Genomic DNA, 23,873 nt, shown 5'->3' on the forward strand with positions numbered 1-23,873 from the left:
GTTCCATAATATCTGAGCCATCCATTCCAGGGTCCACATGGCTCCCTTCCATCAGTTTGCAAAAGCCTTAATAAGCAAAGTGGTAGCTGGGCTGTTTGCCTGTTTGTTCCGGTTCCTGTCAATCCAATTATTCCTGCTGTCTTCATTAATAATGTATTGCACCATGATGATTTAGGTAGTTGTCTTCAATGAATGCTGCAACATCCTGGTCACTTCCTCTAAGTGGTTTGGTTCTCAAATAGGTCAGGTGTTCTAAAGGTAAAGACAATATTAACTGATAATAGTAATGGTAAATTTCTTTCTTTTCTACTGTCTTATAGTTGACTCTTGAATAACTTGGGTTTAAACTTTACATGTCCACTTATACATGGCTTTTTAGCAAGCAAACACAAGTCAAAAATACAGTATTCATGGGATGTAAAACCTGCCTACACGGAAGGCCACCTTTTCCTATACAGTGGGTTCTGCATAGCCTACTTTGGGATTTGAGTATGTGTAGATTTGGGTATACACAGGGGCCTAGAACCAATTGCCTGCACATACAGAGGAATGACTATATATTATTAATCTCTCCTTAACTTTTTGGCTTTGACTAAAGACCTCTAGTTGTCAAGAGGATGTCTGTTATTACTACTAGAGACCAGTACTTGTAGGAACCTTCTGTTTATTTCATTTCTTCTGGAAGACTTTCTTTGTTACTACCATACTTTTTATTAACAATGCATTCTAACTAATAGTTTTGTCTTCTTTTTCATCCTTTTTTGGCTTGTTTTATGGATTTAAAGTTTTAAGGAGACACTTGGGAGAATGAATCTGTCCCTTTGCTTGTGAACCTCTTCATCTACACTTTAATGTCATCTTAGTTATTTGATAATTTTGGATGATGGGAGTATCAACTTCAATACTTCATATTAATATTATATCTAGATCTTACCTTATGCTATTTTCTATCAGAAAAATAAAGTAGTTTTAAAAATTAAAAATGTGAATATTCTCACTATTTACTATGGAAAAATTGTGTAAGCCACATCATGGTCGAAAATATTTACATTCTTACCTTTTTTTATGTGTAGGGATAGACTCTGGACAGTTATAAAAATGATAGAAGGAACCTCAGAAACCATGTGAGTCCTCTTTACACGACTGGCACACCTTTTAGTTGTTCATTGAAATCAGCATAGCCCCCATTCCTGGCCCCACTTCTCTACTGAGACCTGTAAGAATGTGGGTGAAAACTGCTGGTTCTAGTGCCGTTTGGGATGGTTTGATTCCTTTCTCATTGATATAATTTTTTATTACAAAAGATTGGCTCCATGAGGAGCCATCTGCAAGATCAACCTGCTTTTTCTCTGTGAGGCCTTACTTGATAATGTTGAGTGGTTTTTACGTCTGAATCACTGTTTTCTTGGACATGCTCCTGTTTAGCTCCATGTATAAGCCTGGCCCTAGGCCAGTTTGCATTGTGGTGCTGTTGCTATTAGGTAATGGCAATGTGCTTGGGCTTCGGTTGTTTCCATGTTGTCATGGATATGTTCCATAAGCTCCGGGGGACATTTCTTGGAGAGAAGGATAGCACCTAAAGAGAAATGACTAAACATTGGACCCCTCCTAGCATGTAAGAACCGAGCTCAGGGCTTAAAGCAGGGGTTAAATACTGGGCATCCAGTTGGAAGGCACAGAGAACCCAGTAGAGTGAATGCCAACATTTAGAGCAGATGCCTTTATCTCATTCCTTCTGCCTTCTTCAGCATTTGAACTTTGATCTTTGGGCTTATGTTTCTATGAATGCATGATGACTTCCATAGCTCTAAGCATGGTATCCTCACAGCAACATCTTAAGGAAGGAAGAGAAGAAGGGATAGGGCTTAAAAAACCTTGTCTGTGTGATATTCTATCCTTTTATGCTCAAAAATAGTCCTTCCTAGGCCGGGCGCGGTGGCTCATGCCTGTAATCCCAGCACTTTGGGAGGACGAGGCGGGCGGATCACAAGGTCAGGAGATCGAGACCATCCTGGCCAACATGGTAAAACCCCATCTCTACTAAAAATACAAAAATTAGCTGGGCATGGTGGCGTGCACCTGTAATCCCAGCCACTCAGGAGGCTGAGGCAGGAGAATTGCTTGAACCCAGGAGGCGGAGGTTGCAGTGAGCCAAGATTGAGCCACTGCACTCCAGTCTGGCGCCTGGCGATGGAGCGAGACTCTGTCTCAAAAACAAAACAAAACCAAAAAAAAAAGTCCTTCCTAGAAAGTCATTCCCTCACTGTACCCATATTACCACCATAACCACATACAGAAGACTTCCCTTGTCTCATTTTTCAGTCCTGGGTTATACCACTTCTCTCTTTACCACACACACACTTCTAGACCAATGTTTGAGAGAAGAGAATGAGATGGCCATGTCTGGTTTGGGCTAATTGTGTTTATTCCCTGGAGCTGGAAGAGAAGTTTGTCTTCCTTGAAACCAAATGAGCTTTGCCCTTTACCTGAACAAAATAGGGTTTTAGCAACCATTCTTTTATGGTTACATTTAGATGAGTTAAATGAGATAAATGGTCATGGAGGCCATTTCCCCAGCTTTCTCCTAAGAATTGCCCTTTTAGGTGACCGGATAGACAAGCTTACAGGTGGCAAAGTGCCCTCTTAGGACTAGAGACTCTCCGAGGCTGCATTCATTGTCTCTCCAAAGCCTAGGAAGAAGTAAATACTTACGAGCTGTTTGAGGCAAGTTATTTTTACTCTGAGTAAATGGAATGAAAATGACCTATATTATAAAAGCCACAATGCACAAGCTGGCTTGAAAATTAAAGCAAAATATTGGACACATTGTCCAGGCCATCTTGAAAAGCCTATTCTGGCTCTCAGTGGAAAAGGAAGTACAAAGGCTTTCAATTTTCTTGACTTCCTAAGGTAGTAGCAGAGAGGTGGTGTGTTAAGGGCTCTCGCTCTGTAGAGATTGTCGTAGAAACTGCCATGGAGAAGATAGCTGAACTCCTGGCCAATCAATAGAAGATAATAAGACCTTTTGTCAGCTATGATACAATTCACAGGAGGCTGTTTCATTTTGCCTCTTCTGACTCCAGCAGGAGCATCTCCCATGTTCAAAACTGCTCTGGTTGGATTTTAGTGTTTTAGGAATCTTACCGGCTGAGGCATTTTCCCTTTGTAATTACATTTTCAACTGGTTGGTCTTATGTAGTTTCTGATGCATTAGAAGTAGTGTCTGAGGAAGGTATAGCAATAGGGGTCCTACTTATGATTTTACTTCTTGAATTTGGAGTCTACCTAGATAGAGTTTTATAAACTTTTTCTTCCTGTAATATAAAGTTACTTAGAAGAATAAAGAACAATGTAATAACATACACATCATGCCATCTGTCAGGTGTGGAAAGCACTACAATTAACATTAAATGATAATACCTTTTCCTTGCAGAGTGTTTTGAATTGTTAAGACTTATTTTATATATGTTACACTTTTTGAACTTTACATCTGTGAGAAAGTTGCAGTTTTGGCCACATTAACTCTGTTTTATGAGTACAGACACTAGGACTCAGAGAAATGAAGTAAAAAGATCATACTCAATTCTACTCCAGAGCTTTCTGCCTAACTTATGCTGCTCCCTCTCCTTCCTCTACCCATACTGTTCCAGTACTGTGTTTTTGTTCAAAATGTTGGCTGCCCTCCTGATTTTGCTTACATCAGGTTTGGCTAATGAAATGTGAGTGGACATGACATGTAGTTTCAAAGTAGAAGCTCAAGGAGTTTTGCAGAATTCCACATCATTCTCTTTTCTCTCTGAAACAGAAACTGGTAATGTTCCAGGTCAGGGCTTCTCCTTTAGCTGAGGTCCCAGAATGAAGATGACATGGAACCATGTGACAACTGACAGGTGATTGATATGTGGCATGAGTGAGAAATAATCTTGTATACCACTGACATTTGTAAGATTTGGGATGGGACATTATGTTACCTGTGATAACAGCATGAGCCTACTGATTGGTCTGCCTGAATTAATGGATCCAACTCTTATGGGTTCAGAAGGATACAAAAGTTCAGTGGTCACACTGAAAGCAGTTTTTAATAGAGCAAGCATTGAGAGTTACCAAAGTACAAATTGTTGAGTAATCAGGAGTTTTCTCTGCCACTGCTGCCAAGCAACAGATTTTTTACAGACCAGAAGTGGTCTAAATTAGTGTTTTGTTATGCCAAATTCCACATGGTAAATTGATTTCCCAATTAAGATGATAATGAAACAATGCATGTCAGAAATTTAGCAAATTGTCTGGTATTCACTAAATATTGAATAAATCACAGCTATTATTATTACTATTATTATTTACTTATTGATTTTTATGAGGATCTTTCTTGGAATTGCAGGAATGTGTGCTCACTGAGACCAATACATTGAGAAAGAGACCAGACTTTTTGGGATAATTGGCAGGTAGCAGGGGAGAACACATTTAGATGAAAGGACTAGGTTTCATGAATTCTTCCAGGAGCATATTGTTAGCAGTGGGGCATCAAGCATAATAATGTATAGGGACAAGCTCATTCTGTCCTTGGAAAAACACAAGTGGAGTTGTATTCAAGGAATATTTTGGGAAAAAATGAACTGTATTGGTATGAATTTAATAATTTCATGTAACAAAACTGACATGTCTGAAACAGAGCAACTAATTAGCAAGGTGATTTATAACTTCTTTCATATGATTGAAGGTGGTGGTGAAGGGTCTGACCCTGAGAATGGTAAGAGGCTGGCAAAGTGGTAGAGAGATCAGAGTTCAAACAGAAAGCAGCACACACAGTAGGTAGGTGGGTAGATATTTATTAGACACAGAGACTAGCGTGAATGCACTTCTATAGAAACAAGACCCTGCAAATTCTTAATAAAGAGATTGTGTAGGAGAAATGGGCTAGTTTGCTTAATTATACTTCTAATTATCCAATATTTAGGTAACTTTTTTCTTGCATTTTTTGCATTTGAATATTTTGCCTTTTATAAAATATGTGAATATCATGATCTATGTAGCCCAGTTTATTCCCAAGCGTGGGCTTCAGTCTTCTAAAGCTCTGCTTTGGACAGCAAAGCATTGCTTTAGTTCATTCATGCCACTGTAACAGAACAGCTGAGGCTGGGTAATTTACGAAGAATGGACATTTGTTTTCTCATAGTGCTGGAGGCTAAGAAGTCCAAAGTCAAGATGCCAGCATCTGGAAAGGGCCCTTTTGATTCATCATTACAGGTGGGTGGCTGAAGAGCAAGAAGTGGGCAAGAGGGGGCCAGAATTGGCCTTTTAATATGAAGGCAGAGCCATCATAGACTCATCACCTCTTAAAGGTTCCATTTCTTAGTATTATTACAATGGTGACTAAATTTCAACATGAATTTTGGAGGGGACCAACATTCAAACCGTAGCAGGGATCAAAAGCCTCTTCTGATTAGTCATTGTCAGCAAAACCTTAATCCTTAGCTCCTGCTCCCATTTATGTCTAGGGCTTCAGAATGCTTGAGATAAGAATACCTTGGGCATCTTTTTTTTTTTTTTTCTCCCTGTTTCTCATTACCCTGCCTCACTAATGGAGAGCTCTTCCAGTACCCAGTTATCTGTCAGTTCCCACCTCCCCTTTCCAAGGCATAGAGATTCCAGGCTTTTGCTTTGTTCAGGACAACCCACATGTCACCTTCCTCCCAGCAGCAGATGCTGATGAGCCTTGTTTCTGGGCTTGGCTTTTCTCTGCCTCTACTTCTTTATTTCCTAGGCTACTTAGCAAAAGCATCTCTTCCTGCTCTCCCACCCATTTGAAACCTTAACCACCACCTCCCAGCCTCCTGCCACCACCCCCCAGCCTCCTGCCACCACCCCCATGTGATTTTCTTCTTGAAATTATAACACAAAGAAAAATAAAGTTCAAATTCAAATTCTGTTTATTGCACTTAGGTTAAAAGAAGAAGTACATTCCTAACTCTGTCCTTAGGAATGAGCTCCAGTCACACCAACTGGGGCAATGGTCATGATGGAAGTTAAAATAGCACTGTTTTGTTTTTGTTTTGTTTTATTTTAATAATTTTTACCATGCTTCATGCTTCAAAAATTCATTTGCAAGATGTAGAATTTTTAGTCATTTCTTTGGGACAAAAATGTTGTAGGCGTTGATTAGGTTTTCAGTCTTAGTTCATAGTAGTCCAGTTAACTCATCATGTCATTGAACTATTGTACTACAAAGATCTCCTGAGTTCCAGGGTCTTGAAAACAGAGAACCAGGTGCTTTTCTCCCAATTTCAGGTAAGGGTATATCCACCCAGTTGCTCAGGTCATAAGACATAGACATCATCCTTGATTCCACTCTTTTCTTGATCCCCAACATTTGCTACATCAGGAAGTTTTGTTAGCTTTACCTCCAGACTGAATCACAAATACACTCATGTCTTGCTGTCTTCACCACTACCACCCTAGTCCAAGCTTCTTTATCTTTTCGCTAGTGATCGCAGTAGCATTCATACTTGCCCACCACAGTACATCTTGAAACATCTTTAAAGTGAGCTTTTAAAAAGTGTAAGCAGATTATGCTACTCTCCTGTTGAAATGTGTCTCGTAGCTCCCATGCCTCTTAGAATAATACCCAAACTTGGTCCTGTGTCAGGCCCTATGTGAACTGGAACGTGTTTGCTTCTCCAGATTCATCTTGTTTTGCTCTCTTCAGTGTTCACTCTTCTTCCATCACACTGTAATTCTTTGTGTCCCTCCAATAGTGCAGTAGTTCTTTCCTCACCCTGGGAGACCCTTCACTCAGATCTTTGCAAATCTGCTTTCTAGGCATTGTTTAATATGTAGTTCAAATGTCACATCTTTAGAAAGATCTCTCCTAACCATGCTGGCTAAATTAGCTATGCTGCTATCCTCAGTTACTCTCTATACCATTTGAATTTGTTTTAATTTATTTTCTTTATAGCACTTATTTTTAAAAATTGTGTTGTTTTCTTACTTGTGTTTTTATGTTTAAAGACTTACCCTCTGACTTAACCCCATTGGAATACAAACTGCACGAGGGCAGCAATTTTATTTTATTCACTATCTCTAGCCCCTAAAATAGTGCATGGTAATTATAGACACACAAACATATATGCTTAAAGAAAGGAAGGAAGGAAGAAAGTCCTTTTCTCTCTCTGACACTATTTTCTTCTTATGCCAAGTTTTTCTTACTAGCGTTGCTCAAGGGCTGCTTTTTAAAATACAGAGTCTGTAGGTCAGGGACTGCTTCTGCTCATTTTTGCTAATACTCAGTTCATGTAATGCTGAAACACTGCCTGTTATTCCTTATAAATATCACTGCCATTATTTGCTACAGAATGCCTTTCCTTCACTGCATGACAAGAAGGTAGCTGTCCCTTCATTTTGATTAAAAAAATAGTGATTTTTTCAAAAAATTGTTTTTATCAGCTGCCTATAGAAAATAGATTTTCTATAGATTTTCAAAAGGATGTTCCTGGTTAACATGTGGCTCCCCTCAAAACTGTGATTCAGGGACCCAGGCTTCTTTCCTCCTGTGGTTCTAGCATGTGCAGTACGTGCCTCCAGCATCACCAGGGAAGGAGAAAAGAATGGAAGGTTACCAGTGGGAGGTTTTTTTGGGCCAGGGCTGATCACATTTCACTGGACAGAACTCAGAGGCTGGCTATATCTCACTGCAAGAGAGATTGGTAAATGTCATCTAGCTGTGTGCCCAGGAGAGGGGGGAAATATCTGTTTTGGTGAGTGGCTTTCTGATCTTGTCAGCTTTTCCAGTTATTAAATGAAAAACAACTTCCTCATTAATTATAAGTTTTTAACTTTTTGTTTATTTCCTTTTTCTCATAAATGAGCTCTGGCTTCAGTTGATTGTGTTGAAGCTTTCTCACTTGGAAACCAGATAGGATTTAACTACTTAACCATCCGCCTTTCACTTTCTTATTGCATTATCTCCAGGCTTCCCTGTGGCCTCCACTGTATTACTTCATTTGGATTTGTTCTATCCTCAATATTCCTTGTGTCCCAAGGTGACCTATCTCCTTTCTTTCCAAGCAAAATTCAATTTCCCACCTGGTATAGTTCTGAGTTTTATGCTAGAAAGAAAGCAATTCATGGAACAAGCTTACACACATTTGTAAATGATTAATATCCAGCTAAAGTTACCAGAGGTAAATGTCTTCTTTAAAGAGGATGCTTGCTAATTAGGAAAGTCTCCAAACCGTTAAATTCCAAACAGTATAGCAAAAGTGAGTAAAAATTAGAGTAATGTGAACATGGAAGAGAGAACTGCTAAGAGAACTAAGCAGATTTTCTCTGCCTGGGAATTTGTCTTGGTGGTCAACTATCCTCAAATATTTCTGCTTTCTAACATTTTTCCCCCCTCCATTTTTTCCACTGACAACTCCCAGGGGAGTAATGTAGTAAAAAACAAAACAAACATTGAAATAGGGATAAGAAGATCTTGACTGATCCTGACTTTACCATTTAGCAGCTGGGTAACATTGAAGAGTCACCCAATTCTTCTGTGCTTTGGTTTCTTTTATGATGTAGATGGGACTTTTCAACAAGGCCAAGATGAAGGCCTTATTTTTCCAATTGGTTTTGAAAGTTAAATAAGATACTGAATGTGAAAGCATTTTGCAAAGGCTAAAGCAGCATGGCTTTGTACTGTAACATTTATAATTATAATGATACTGTCTTGTATCATTATACCAACAATAAATACTATTTTCATCATTGGCAGTGTTTGTTCTAAAACACTGGAACACAGGTCTTTAGATCTTCATGATATATATCAGGCGTCCCCAAACTACGGCCCCCCGGCTGCATGCGGCCCCGAGGCCATTTATCCGGCCCCCCACTGCACTTCAGGAAGGGGCACCTCTTTCACTGGTGGTCAGTGAGAGGAGCACAGTATGTGGCGGCCCTCCAACGGTCTGAAGGACAGTGAACTGGCCCCCTGTGTAAAAAGTTTGGGGACGCCTGGTATATATAAATATCTAATATGTCTGTCTGTCTATCTGTCCGTCCGTCCATCCATCCACTGAACATAGAAATATATCTACCAACATGTATATTGAGCCATAGTTTGCTTGGAGCCATTGTGGGCTTTATAAAATTGGGCTGGGTGTGGTGGCTTATGACTGTAATTGCAGCACTTTGGGAGGCCAAGGTGGGTGGATCACCTGAGGTCAGGAGTTCAAGACCAGCCTGACCAACATGAAGAAACCTCGTCTCTACTAAAAATACAAAATTAGCTGGGCGTGGTGGCATATGCCTGTAATCCCAGCTATTTGAGAGACCAAGGCAGGAGAATCACTTGAACCCAGGAGACAGAGGTTGCGGTGAGCTGAAATCGTGCCATTGCACTCCAACCTGGGCAACAAGAGTGAAACTCTGTCTCAAAAAAAAAAGTAGGGCTTCTGTGTTGTACAGCTCTATGGCGCATCATTTATGTAGTAGTTTAGGTGAGCAGAGCTGCTGGAATTGTGCAGTATAAAGTCTGCAAGGTTGTACACTGCAGCCTTAACAAAGGCAGAAAGGAAAGGGTCAGGCCCAGAGTCTTACCTCCTTTTATAAGTGAAAATTAAGTAGCCATCTACTGTGTCTGGGTCTTGTATTGGCTTCCAGGAATCCAAAGATGATTAAGCCATAGATTGTATCCTCAAGAAGATTACAGAATCCGTGTCTGCTATGAAAATTACAATAGGATTCATTCCATCCTAGGATTTAAATAGTGTTATGGAGTGCAGTGGTGAGAGCAATGCATTCTGCCAATAGGAGTCTGCACAGGCTGCCCAGAGGAAGTGACATTTAAACTCAGTCCTTAAGAATAAGATGTTCTGCTGGGCTCGGTGGCTCAAGCCTGTAATCCCAGCACTTTGGGAGGCCGAGGCGGGTGGATCACGAGGTCAAGAGATCGAGACCATCCTGGTCAACAAGGTGAAACCCCGTCTCTACTAAAAATACAAAAAATTAGCTGGGCATGGTGGTGCGTGCCTGTAATCTCAGCTACTCAGGAGGCTGAGGCAGGAGAATTGCCTGAGCCCAGGAGGCGGAGGTTGCGGTGAGCCGAGATCGCGCCATTGCACTCCAGCCTGGGTAACAAGAGCGAAACTCCGTCTCAAAAAAAAAAAAAAAAAAAAAAAAAGAATGAGATGTTCTGCAAGAGGAAGTATGCAGGAAGGCCATTCTCAGTAAGGGGATCAACAAATACAAAAGCTCAAAGTGGGAAATTCGACATGGCTGGACCATGAGGATTTTGGTAGGAGATAAGAATAAAGATATAGTTGTTAGTTGGGTGGTAAAAAGCATTGTGAATGTGCTAAGAAGGTTCAATTTTTTTTTTGTAGGCCAGTATATATACACATAGGATGCTGATATCACAGTGCGTGCAAAACTGTATCGACTGGGTTATGGAAACAAATTAGAACATTTATTTATGCTTATTTTCATCTCATCCTGTTAATGAAATAGTTGTTGTCTTGATGAGTTTTCAGACGTAACTATGGTGAGTAAGAAGGAGATAAAGCATCGTCGAGATCACCAGGTTGAACTTGCATGGCCTTGCTTGGTGTCTGTCCCCAAACTCTTAATTGTGCTGCATCTGATTCTCAGTCATGACTTCCCTCTGATAATTCAGATACCCAGCATTTTCCAGGGTATCTATCTTACTCTGCTTGGGGCTGGATGGTGCCCAGAGGCCAAGGCTGTGTGTACGGCCTTACATTATTTTTTAGTGATACTGTCACCTTAAAAATCACACTGAGACTTTTTTTGGCTCACTTAATAGTATTTTAGGACTTTAGCATATCTCCTTGAAAGACATTATGTATAAATTATGTTATTTATAGTACTTAGCATTTTTATGTAGCAAAAAGAAGGAAGAGAAGAAAAAAAAAAAACAGAAGGAAAAACATCCCTGCTTATCAGGGACAAGTCCAAGTTTTAGAGCTTTAAATAGAAATAGAAATGTAGTCACTTTAAACATTTTGGGTTGTTTAAAAATAATACCTTTCAACTATCTCCAAGAAACCTAATATCTAGACACAAATGAGAAGAATTGAACTCACTCAGTTTTTATTACACTCCTGTTATTGCAGCTCGTATGTTAGTGCCTACTGTGACTCAGCTTCCTGATGAAGCTTGCCTGGGTAAACAATTAGAGAAGAATAGTACAGGTCTAGTGAAAATTTAGACTTCAATTTGGGGTGCCTGGCTTAGAAATCCTGGCTTATCATTGTTTTGTGAAGTTAAGCAGGGAACTTCATCTCTCTTCATTTTCTCTTTGTAAAATGGGTGTGCTAATACTTATCTCAGTTGTCCTTTTAAAGAATTGCCATAAAGAAAATGTGGCACATATGCACCATGGACTACTATGAAGCCATACAAAAGAATGAGAATATATTCTTTGCAGGGACATGGATGAAGCTGGGAGACATCATTCTCAGCAAACTAACACAAGAACAGAAAATCAAACACCACGTGATCTCACTCATAAGTGGGAGTTGAACAATGAGAATACATGGACACAGGGAGGGGAATAACATACACTGGGGACTGTTGGGGGTTGGAGGGGAAGGAGAGGAAGAACATTAGGACAGATACCTAATATGTGAAGTTTAAAACCTAGATGATGGGTTGATAGGTGCAGCAAACCACCATGGCACATGTATACCTATGTAACAAACCTGCACATCCTTCACATATGTCCTGGAACTTAAAGTAAAATAAAAAGTAAAAATAAAATAAAAAATAATTGCTATAAGAACTAGGGAATGGAAAGATCTAAGACAGAATCCAGCACACAATAGGATCATATTAAATGTTAGTTAAATTTGAATATAATAAATGCTCAATAAGATATAAGTAAGTCCTAAAATTTATAGTTCTGAATGTGTGTCAGTGTGTAGTGAGGAAGGGAAGGAATAATTCTTGGAGTTAGCAGTAAAGGCATCATGCAAGAGCCAGGGAGTATGCAGTTTGAAGGATCAGGACTACAGTGACTATGATGAATGCTGAATGTTTGACCGGGAAGTGTGAGGTGGTATAGGAAATTCACACTGAGACCACAGGATAACATTGAAGTAGAAACTAGAGAGAGAGAGTGAGAGGAGATTGATGTAAGAATTGGGAGCAGTGCGACTGAAAACCTGGAGGTACCAAAAAAGGAAAAGAACATTTAGTGTGTTTGGAGCTCAGTATGGTGAGAGTGGTGAGCACACAGAGAAAAAGAATTGGGAGGCATTGTAGGCCTTGTGAAATTTGGATTCGGTAGGCAATGAGATGGTGTTGATGAGATTTTAAAAGAGGTGGTAAGATCCAGTTTGTATTTATGAAAAATCATTCTGGCTTCAGTGGAGGATAGAAGGTAGCAGCCAATCAGGGACATCAGTTGTTAGTCTACTGCAGCAGTCCAGACAAGATGCAATGGTGGATATGGAAAAAGTGAGCAGGAGGTGAAACCCACAAGATTGATTGTTTGGGTGTGAGGACTAGATTGGCTATTGTATGAAGAGTGACGTTAGATCAGTTCTTTGACTATTTCATCTTTATCACATCAAACTCTAATGGTTGACTTTGAGCCTCCCTCCTCTGGGTTGTAGTAGCACTTCATTCAAACCTTGTTAGAATGCCTATCAAACAGTATCTTCATTACTTTTTTAACATCTTTTAGGTTAAGAGCTATTCAAAGGCCAGAGCTGTTTCTGATTCATCTTTATATCCCAAGTCTAGCACCTGGAATATGCTAGTTACTTTCTGAATGAACCAATGAATAGATGAAGGTAGGAGGATGTGATCCCATGGATAAACTTCAGTGCTCTATGTATTTTTTCTGGTGCTCTATGTATTTCAAAAAGACATTTGACATCTCATAGATAAATCTTGTTAATTTCTTTCCAATTTCAAGGTGGAAAAAGCCACCTTGAAATGTGTTCCAGTTACAGCTTGCACATCTTTATAAGAAACTTTCATTCCTCCTTTTAGGATTGAAAGGATTTACAGAAAGTCCAGTGCTAGCTAACAGTTTCTAAGGAGCTGCTACAGAGATTCAGGGACTTTTTCCCATTCATTTCTGGATCTTTATCACTTTTCCTGCTGCTGCTGCATGCTGAATTTTGTCTTTTGGTGCTGACACCTGGCTCCTCAAAACTCTAATGGGAACTTTCTGAACCCAGCTAAAAAAACTTGGTTTATCAGATAGATTATAGTTCAGGTGTTGATGGTTCCAGCATTGTGTGAAGTCATGTGTTGCATTTGATTGAAAAGGAATAAGTTTACTTGTTTAAGTTTGGGAGGAAAGAATGGAAATGAGCATTCTCTTACAAGTGCCAGAATGTAAGCCTTATGAAGACTGGGATTGTTGCCTGTTATGCTGATTGTTTTATTCCTAGCACCACGGACAGTTCCTGGAACAGAGCAGGTGCTCAGTAAGTATCCATTGAATAAAGGAACAGTTGGTGGTTTGATGTGGGACACTCCCAGGACTTTAATAAGCTTTTCTGGGTGAAAAAGAAAACTAACATTTTGTCAGGCATTGTGCTAATCAGGTCTTAATACTTGCCATCTTGCTCAATCCTGTCTCTAATTGGTCAATAAATAAACCAAGGCTCATCACACAGTATATAACAGTCGGAATTTAATCTCAGGCCTGCTGACATCAAAAATAATTCATGGCCCTATAGAATGATTCAGAGGAAAAACGACTTCAATTGATTCCTGCTGTCCCCCTTCCCCGCTTTTTTTTGGCCAAGATACATTTTGTTAGTTGTCCATTTTCTCCAGTTCTAGACTTTGGCATTTTTTTTTTCCACAGAAGTAATATTTCCTCTGAATTTGTCTTTCTGATATCACCAACTCAGCATTTTTTGATAGGGATGGTAAGCAGCATCCTTTCACAACTGCAGACAAGCTGTGATGCATAGCAATTCTCAGGATCCTCAAAAATCTTTAGTTACCTTCTGGGCTGCTCTTCTGGGAATCTATAGAAGAGTGGGTGATTTCTCTTACACCAAAGGCTTCAGTATCTCTATTGGTCTGGGATATAGGCAGTCAAAGGGAATCTGCTTAAAGTTTGAAATGCATAACTTTTAAAAGGATAAGTGGTTTTAATACTTATTATATACCTGATATCTCAATTTACTTCCAGAAAGTGGATTTTTTTTCTAAATCCACTTTGACAAATTGCAACTCATTTTTAGTGAATGATTATTCACTGTTCTTCATTAACATTATTTCCATAGATGATAAAAATCAGGGGCTTTTCTTTTTATTTTTCTTTCCAGACAGAGTCTTGCTCTGTTACCCATGCCGGAATGCAGTGGCATTGTCTCAGCTCACTGCAACCTCCACCTCCCAGGTTCAAGCAATTTTCCTTCCTCAGCCTCCTGAGTAGCTAGGATTCCAGGCTCCCTGCTAATTTTTGTATTTTTAGGAGAGACAGGGTTTCACCATGTTGGCCAGGCTGGTCTCGAACTCCTGACCTCAAGTGATCTACCCTCCTCAGCCTCCCAAAGTGCTGGGATTACAAGCGTGAACTGTCACACCTGACTGGGGCTTCCTTTTCATGTTCTTAAACATATCTAAATGTATATCATCCATTCTTCTTCCCCAATCCAGTGGTAACAGCTTGCCCCTCACTGAGAATACAACTGAAATCCACTGCTTATTGTATGATTAGTTCGAATATAGCTTCAAAATGGATATTTCTTATTCTTCATGGATATAGATATATGTTCAATATATTATATATACATATATATGCAATACATGTGTATATATATGTACATATATGTGTATATATACATGTAATGTTCAGGTTGGATTTTTTACTTTGACTTTTGAACATAATTTGGAATAAATTTTAGTATAGACAACGAGTGCACATGACATATAATAATTGGCCAAATCACAACCAGAATTTAACTGGCTACTGAGTAACAAGTAGACCATTTGATATCTATATCCCAACCTAGTTTTGGGCTTTGTGGTTCTCCACTGTCGCTAAGTATTGAATGCCTCTTGTTGAAAATTCAGAGGGGTAACTTAAATGTTTCAGTTGTGTTTACTTAAATTTCTTGAAGGTTATTCAATTTTTCCTGAGAGGGAAAATGTTTCCTTGTTCAAATATGTTTAGAACATTTTACATACCAGATATCAAACTTGCATATAATGGTTTTGAGAATCTTACTGGAAACTGTGTTTAACCTAGCATCTGTTTAACTTACTTGTACATGGAATCCTTGTAATCCACACATGAAACTTATTACCATTCCATAAAACTGGAATTCTGTGGAACATATTTTCAAAAATGGTCCTTAGTGGTGTTTACTACATAATTATAAGCTTTATAGTAATATTTATAAATTATAAACTTTATAGTAATATTTAGAAATCTGGAGAGTCCTAAACACATCTATATGTTTATATTACAAATGCCAGGAGTTTTTTAAATGGTAACTATACTTAGTTATAAAAGTTTAAGTTTTCTTTAATGCAAACTCCTACAAAAACCTGTTGTTTCTTTTCCATAATTTATGCAACCTATACACAAATTTATTTAATTTTTCAATCATAAGTTAAGAGAATGGTTCATCATTTTGCTTTCCCTCTGTGAATAAAGTTTGGATATGATGTTCCTGAATACATGGCCATTAAACATGTATATAGCTAGAATAAACATAACAATAACAAGTATTGGTATAAGGCATTTTAATTTATAAAGTGCTTTAATATATATTGTTCCCTTAACATTCTATCAACTCTTATAATAGAATTTTTTTTTCATAGAGTATTTTATAGATGAGGAAACTAAGCCTCAGAGAGGTAAAGTGACATGCCCAAGATTCAGAGCCAGGTCTTAAACTCAGCCAAATTAAACCTTAATCCAGGTTTAGGACTCTTCATGCTGTTCTCTCTTAAAAGATACTCAAATTATTAAATAAATACTTAAGTGAACAAGGTGCTCTTATTAGCATGGAGAGCAGGCTCCAAGATGTCAGAGATTTTTGTCTGCTTCATTCACTGTTGACTTTCTAATATCCAGCCTAGCCTGACACATAGCAGCTGCTTGGTAAATAATTGTTAGTGCATAAATGAATAAATAAATCCTAGTTATTGTTGCTGCTAATATTTATTAGTGCATTTTGTATATTTATATTCTAAGTACCTGACATGGTTTTTCATATTATACTCCAATAAAATATTGTTATTCTCATTTTACATGTGAGGAAACTGAGGCTAAGAAAAGTTCAGAGACTTGCTTGAGGTCACCTAGTGAGTTAAGTAGTAGAGTTAGAGCTTTGATTCTGCAATCCTAGTTATCGTCTTTGTAAGAGGGAATTGAGACTCACCCTGAGGTCACCTAGCGAGTTAAGTAGTGGAGTTAGAGCACTGAATCTACAATCCTAATTCTCATCTTTGTAAGAGGAAATTCAGGCTCATACGTACTTAAACTTCTATCATTTTGTACTGAATCCAGCTGTTTCTATAGAAAACCATCTCATTTCTCTTGTTCTAACTGAGTGGTGGTTGAGAAAAGATGATGGTGTTGCTGCTGTTGTTGACAGTGACTATTTCCTCAGCGTGTATTCTATGCTAGTCACTGTGCAGCTAGGTATTACTATTATCCCTATAAACCATGGCTGTAAAAGAAAGGATTAATGATTTACCCAAGTTTATGCTGTTAATGGCATGCCTTCAATCCTAATCCAAGATTGTATTTGCCTTCATGAAAAACAAAACAAAACAAAACAAAACAACAAAACACAGTGAAGACCAAATATCAGAGTCTAAATGGGTATTTTGCCTATTTATATTTACTCTTTTTATGGGTTCTGAGGGAACACAATTTGTGTACTTTAGATAGATGACAGTTTGGGCAACTTTTATTTTACAATTTTAGATCAGCGTAGATTCAGGTGTGCTTCCTCAATCCCCTTCCAAATTTCTCCCTATGGAGAACTTCAGGATAGAATTTAGCAGAATACTTGACCCGGCCCTGTCCTTAGCAACCTTTGGATTCTCATTCCCTTCCTTCTCCCTTCAAGATGCAGGAGTGCTCTGCCTTAGCCTCTTTTCCTTCTTTTCAGGTTACCCAGAAAATCAGCTTCTCTGACGTAACTTTCTGCTCTAGTTCCCCTCTTTTTCTAATCTTCCAATTCCTTCCTTTTCTAATTATTATCAACATTACTGATGCTTACTGCTTAGTGTGATGGGACATGCTGTTTGCAATGGCCACAGGTAGTTACACTTGAAAACAAATGGATGAGATTCCACAGGTCCCCAGCATATTTACTGGAGAAAGACAAAGGATTTAAATTAAAGGATTAATTGGAAAGCTCTTAGGTGCACTTAGTTTTTGGTTGACTGAACTAAATTCTTCTCTTGAAAGGTCAAAGAGTTTTTTCATAATTTTTAGCTGCTGTGAAAAAGAAACTGTAAATCTTTCCATGTATTTGCTTTATAAATCTCCTTTCAGTTCATTTAGTAAGGAGCTGAACATAATAAATCTGTGGCTTTCTTTTAGAAATGAAAGAACAAACCATGTTTGGTTACCATGTTACCATAAAAGGAAACCTGAACTGCTAAAACCTTGAAAAACTATAAACTAAACTCTTCCTGAATGGAAGATGTGTCAAGGTGTTTGTATTTTGTGTGTGTGTGTGTGTGTGTGTGTGTGTGTGTGTGTGTGTGTGGTGCATGTTTTATGTTAGAATAAATCATGCTACTGGGCCTACCCATGCTATCTTCCATGTAAATAGCATGTTTTGTGATGTTCCCAAAGGAATGAAATAATCTGTGCTCTGAAATAACACCTGCTTTAAACCAGGCATCATAAAGTTGGAAATAGTGGAAAACATGTTCAAACCGTTTAATGATGTGCTAAGAGAATGACTTATTCTGGCTAATTGGAATTTTTGATGATCTGAGGAGAAAATCTCAGAACTCTTTAATTCCCCCTTTGTTGTTGAAATCTTTAAATTCTTGAGTCTTCTTTTTGGCCTTAGAGTGACAGGCCGTGTTCATTGTTGAATTTCTGCTTGGAGACTAAGAATACTTACGGGACCACCAGGCTAACCGTAGGCATTGCTTCTGAGCCTCTGCATTTACAGTGTTAGATGTGCATGGCCAGGTTGAGGCTTCTTGCCTGTAGTTGTGTGTGCTCCAGAGCACAGTTTTGGAAGTTATTTCTGTGCCCCATTTATCATTTTGGCTTTTCTCCCTGAAGTGTCACACAACAAAGGAAGAATGGGATCTTCTTAAGGTCAAAGATGAAATCTTATTCACTGTTGCATCTCCAGCACTTAGTATTATACATGGTACATTGGTCAGAATGCATTTTTCTAAATATTCAATGACTCAAAGTAGACATAGGTTAATCACTAAAGTTTTTTACCATTTTGAAAAGTTAATTTTTCTTCCTTTTCCTTTTTTCTCTGAGTTTATTGAGCATCTGTTGTTCTCAGCTACTGTGCTAGGTACTAGGACTACAAAGGAGGAAGTAGTTTAACGTTTCCTGAATCCCTCTTACACAGCAGACGTTGTGTTGGGTGCATTTACATATATAATTTTATTTAATGGTCACAGTGCACTATACAGTAGGTTTTACAATCTTTATTTTTAAAGATGAGGATATAAATTCCAGAAGAATTAGGATTAAGATTGGAATTTAAATTGGCCCATTATACCTATTCTTTTGTCCTTGTGGTTCTTGAATGTGGCAAGCTGCAGTTTCCTGATAAATTCTGCAAAGATTTGCTTCCCTAAGACCTTTCCCAGACCCAGAGTCAGAGTTGAATCTTTAAGATACCTGAGCCACTGAAAGGTTTGTATCTCTCCCATAGGTAATTCAACATTTTTGAAAATAAAATGTAGAAAGAAGCCTAAAGAAGTCCTATATTGTTCTGAATTTTTAAAGATAATAACTTAAAAATATTGTATATCTATTTATCTAAAATGCTGTCCATCTCCCCTCTTTCTCACTCCTTGCTTTCCTAATGCCCTACCCCATAGTCTGACCATTGAGTAACCCAGTGAGTCCAGGACCCTGGGGTTCTGATGTGCGGCTATTAAGCAGTTCATCAAATATTTTTTATTCTACCCCCTTCTAGGTACTAATATGTTTGCCATGAGACTTGTAGTTCTGGCCAAGGAGTCATGAACAGAAGCAGTGTGTATTTCTTACAAGCCAGAACACTGAATTAGTGAGCGAGACCTCCAAAATTCCTTCCAACCAGCAATCTGAGAAAAAGACTGCTTTGTCAGCCCTGGTTCCTGATGCCTTCAGTAATCTTAGCTCACCTGCTGACCTGAAATAGTCATGTAACAGGAGTTAAATTGACTTTTGTTGTTTTAAGCTACTGAAATATTGGGATTGTTTGTTATCATTGCTAAACTGTGATAGCTGTATGTAGAATTCACCATATAAGGCATTTAAAACTGAATTTTAAAATATTTTGCCAGACAAATAGGGAGAAAAAAGGATGCCAGAAGGAAAGGCATATGTATTTTGACACCTTTATTTATCAAATTCTGAATTTTTTTTTCATTTAAAAAGTGCTTTTAGAAGACTTTGTAGAAGTTGGCTAAAGAATTTTAGTGGGAATCATAAGTCTGTTGGTGTCTCAGGGCCCATCAAAGCATGTGGGTATGACAGAAAACAGTTTCTAGACTGAGCAGGGCATGATATAATGGCAAAATACAGTTGAAAAGTTGACTGTATCTAGAACATAAATTACATGCGGGACAGTGGTAGGATATGAAGTGAAGTAAAGTTCTTTCTTTAACTATGATTATTAACAGTAGTCACTAGGCACTCCTAATCTTCAGAGCAGAGCACAGCCCTATTAGGGCTGTTTCCTCAATTTTGTGAGTAGTTTGCAAAAATCATTAGATCCTTGACAAGTGCAGTTAAGCGAGAAACATTTGCCTTGGGCCTCTTGCTGTTTGCCACCTTCTGATTTCCCTTGTATCAATAAGCTAAGAAAGTGTAGATGTGCGGTAGATTCAGAGTTGTCAGCCAGAAACCATTTCTCGGAAAAAATCAATAAAATAAGGAACTCTTGTTGGTGTATAAACAGGCTGATTGTGCTGATGAGGATTCTTTGATATGCGAATGGTGGAAAATCAAACTCAGCAGTGGCTTAAGCAGATAAATGTATGGCTTCAAGCAACTGAAAGTTCAGGGGTGGCCTTCAGGCAAAGCTGGATTCAGGGTTCAAACAGTATCACCAGGGCGCTCACATGCACTCATGCTTTCTCTCTCTCTCTCTCTCTCTCTCTCTCTCTCTCTCTCGTTGGTTTTATTCACAGGCAGATTGGTTCAACTGCTACCATCATCTTCAAGCTTGTCTTCTTAACTAAGTAATCCCAATAATTCTAGCAAGTCTCACAGAACTGATTAGTCTGTGGGGGTCCAAGGCTTGGCCCCAAACAACTGAAGTATCCAAGAATCTGTAGCATCCTAAGTAGCCGGTCCTGAAACATCCCTGGAAAGTGAGGGTGAGAATTCACCTTCACTCAAATCATGTGACTGAGGGCAGGGCGGAGATGCCTGCTCAAAGGAAACCGAGGGTGTTGTATTAGAAGTGAGGGGACAGTTTCTGGGCAGGAAAAAACAATAGCTATTTTTTACTCTGATGTCTTTCAATTTTGCGTGGGAGGGACCTGCAAAATGATATGATTGAGAATGATTATGTGGAGCAAACACTGAACTGAGATTTAGGACATCCAATTTAAGTCCCTCTTTGCTGCTATCTTGCTATGTGATCAAAACCCCAGGGGCCTTAGTTGCCTCACCTGTTTAATGGAGTAATGATACTCATTCTCTGTGAGATGCCACTGTGCTGGTAGTGAGATATAGGATGTTATTCATATTATGCCTTTAGTGCTATCCAGCCCTTTCATTGTGTAGAGGAGGTCAAGTGACTTGCTCAAGGCGATATAATCGGTAAATATAGAACCAGAAGTGAAGTCCTCTCTCCTTGTATTATAGCCAGAATATTAATAGCAGTTGTAAAAGTACCCTGAAAGATTTTAAGAATTATACCAATATATTTTCAGTTTCTAAAAAGTTTTTTTGTATAGGGAATTTTTGTTAATCAAATAATCTTAAAAGGACAGAGCTTACTACTTAAAGGATTTCTGTGGTTAATCATTTGGAATCTTTGTTAAGTGAAAAACCTCCAACAAATGTACCTTTGTTTTGGTAAATATTTTTCAGATACCTCTTCTACTTAGAGTATGGTCAGATCTGTTTATTATGTTGTTTTGAGATCTGATTTTCATTGTTTTCAGCATAATACAGTAGAAAGAGACCAAGCTTTGGGATCAGAAAGACTTGGGTTCCAATCTCGGTTTGGTTCCTGTTAAGTTTTATGACTATGGGCAAGTTATTGAGCCTCTGGGAACCTGCAGATCTTCACTGTTTATAGTTCTGTATCGCTATTCTCAGTAGCTTTCTGAACTACTTGATTCACACTCCACTTGCACCTTCTTAAAACACACTTTATTGTGATATGTCACTCTGGAATTTGCACTACCTCTTGGCTCATGCTCCTTTCTTCAGACATTAGATGATAGAGCTCATTAAGGCTTGATCCCAGACATTGGCCTCTGCTCACTCCCTATCCCCTGTACTTAACCTATGTATACCAGTGCTTTAGCTCTGATAGGTGGATTACCAACACAGTTATATACTACACCCCCAGCTCAGACCACCTGTCTAAACTTCATGTTTTAAAGATGTATCATCTCTGCCCTGAACATGTGCTCTTCTTCCAATGTTTCTCCTATCTGTGAATGTCAGCACCAACCCTCCTGTTACATAGTCACATATTTAGGAGACATCTTTAATCTTTTCTCTCTTTCACTCCAATGTCCAGTCGATTACCAGACTCACTTGTTTTTATCTACTGAGTATCTGTCTTTTCAAATCATCAACTCCACATTTTTTGATTCCCTTTAGACCCAGTTTTTCTTGTCTCTCATCTCCACTGTGGAAGTGGCTTCTTAACTTCCTTCATTCTAGTTCTCTTTAGTTGGTTTTTGGATGTTGCACACAGAGTGATCATTTAACAATGCAAAACTGAGCATTTTTTCCTCTTGGCCTTGGTACACAGTTTCTCATTGCTGTAAGAAACAAGATGCATCCTTTTCACAGGCCACAGGAACCTTCAGGGTCTTTCTGCCTTCTGGCTCATTTTGCTCTGTGCTCCCTCTTTGTCTCCATTCATAATAGCCATCCCTCATGCACACATCTGCTAGTCCCTGTTCCTGCAGCATTCCTCCCCTACTCCTTACTAGCTTCACTTATCATCTATCCTTTTTTCAGATCTCAGGTTAGTTACCATCTTCTCAGTTGATTTCCCTGCCCAGTTCTGATGTAATTTCCAATATACACTCTCCTACGATCATATATCTGTCCTTTTTTGTACCTTTACAACACTAATTTTATATTTGTTTGTAGGATTTCTCAATGATTCTGGACATTTTCCCTGGAACATTGTATCCCTAGCACCTAATAAAGTGTTTGATATATGTATTATGTGAGGAACAAGTATTTTAATCTTTTAATGAAAATGGAAGATCTCTGAAGCCAAACAGATCTGAGTTCATATCTTGGCTTTACTTCTTAATTGCTACCTGACTTTGAGTCAATTACTTGATTTGTTTGGATCCTCAGTTCTCTGATTTGCAAAAAGGGTTAGTAATTCTGCTTAGGTTGAACTCGAATGAGATAATGTAGGGATTTTACCACCTAGTATAGGCTTGCCAGATATAATTCATTCCCTTTCTTCTTTCCTCCCATCCTTCCAATTCCCACTTAGAATTGAATAGGTTATGTTTCACAAATTTTGGAAAGCTCTTTCTTGACATTGTTTTCTAGTCTTTACAGCCATCTCCTCCTTTAGTCTGGCTGGGCATCTGCATGACTCCTGCTGGATGCTGTTCAGTTCATTAGTGATGAGTCATCACCATCCTGTGTCCTCTTGGTGGTCTGTGCAGAATCACATGGCACCTTAATGGCCAACATTTATGATGATGGGTCATTTGCAGAGAGAAGGGAGTAATTTGCTTATTTTGAAGGTACATTAACTCGCTTTGGTCACTAAGACTAGATGATTAAATTTCTTCTTAGAGTCCCCAAATAGCATTTCTGCTTGGACCCTCTTGCATTTAAACCAAGTTTCAATGAGTTTTAAAAATCCACATTGGACTGACCAAGTTAATAGTTTCCTCCCAGTGACACTGATTCCATAAAGGTTTCAGGTTGATTGGGTCAATTCTGTTTGCTGAAAAATATGTCAAATAAATTTTTGGATGTCATTCATCTGGTCAACTTACAGAATGGTTAAACTAGGTCAAGTTAAGTTACCTTTTGTTAGATATATCTTGCCTCATTTTATAGAATTTCAAGTGGTTGCTATTCTTCAAATAGTAGAGAATTCATTTCTACTATTTTACTGTATTTACAAGAATATGCAGGTAGAGTAAAATAGTAGAAATGAATTTAACACTAAAATTCCAGTAGTCAGTGAAATAATAACAAGCTAGAAAGATAAGAGAACTTTACATATGTTTTCTTAGTTTATCTGCACAAACCCTAACCCATAGTAAGTACTCAATAAAAAAGATAGCTATCATTTTTATTTTTGAATAGCTTTCTATATTCAACTTTGCTGAGTGGTGAGTAGAACTAGGGGGGTTTTAGAAATGACATACAGTTATGGAAAATCTATGCTGCTCTCAACTTGGGGGAATTGACAGCTGACTAAATGAATCCTACAGCTGTGTGGCAAGGGCTATGTGCAGAGATGGGTGTGGTGCCATGAGAGGCCACAGGATGAGGAACTGAGGGCATC

At 38.6% G+C, this 23,873-nt stretch overlaps 1 protein-coding gene across 3 annotated transcripts in view; it reads left to right on the forward strand.

The window, feature by feature from the left end:
- Window positions 1-23,873, forward strand: part of NELL1 (neural EGFL like 1) — an 880,670-nt gene that overhangs the window by 263,781 nt on the left and 593,016 nt on the right. The window lies entirely within an intron of this gene.

Source organism: Saimiri boliviensis, chromosome 6, assembly GCF_048565385.1.
Source record: "Saimiri boliviensis isolate mSaiBol1 chromosome 6, mSaiBol1.pri, whole genome shotgun sequence".
NCBI lineage: Eukaryota > Metazoa > Chordata > Mammalia > Primates > Cebidae > Saimiri > Saimiri boliviensis.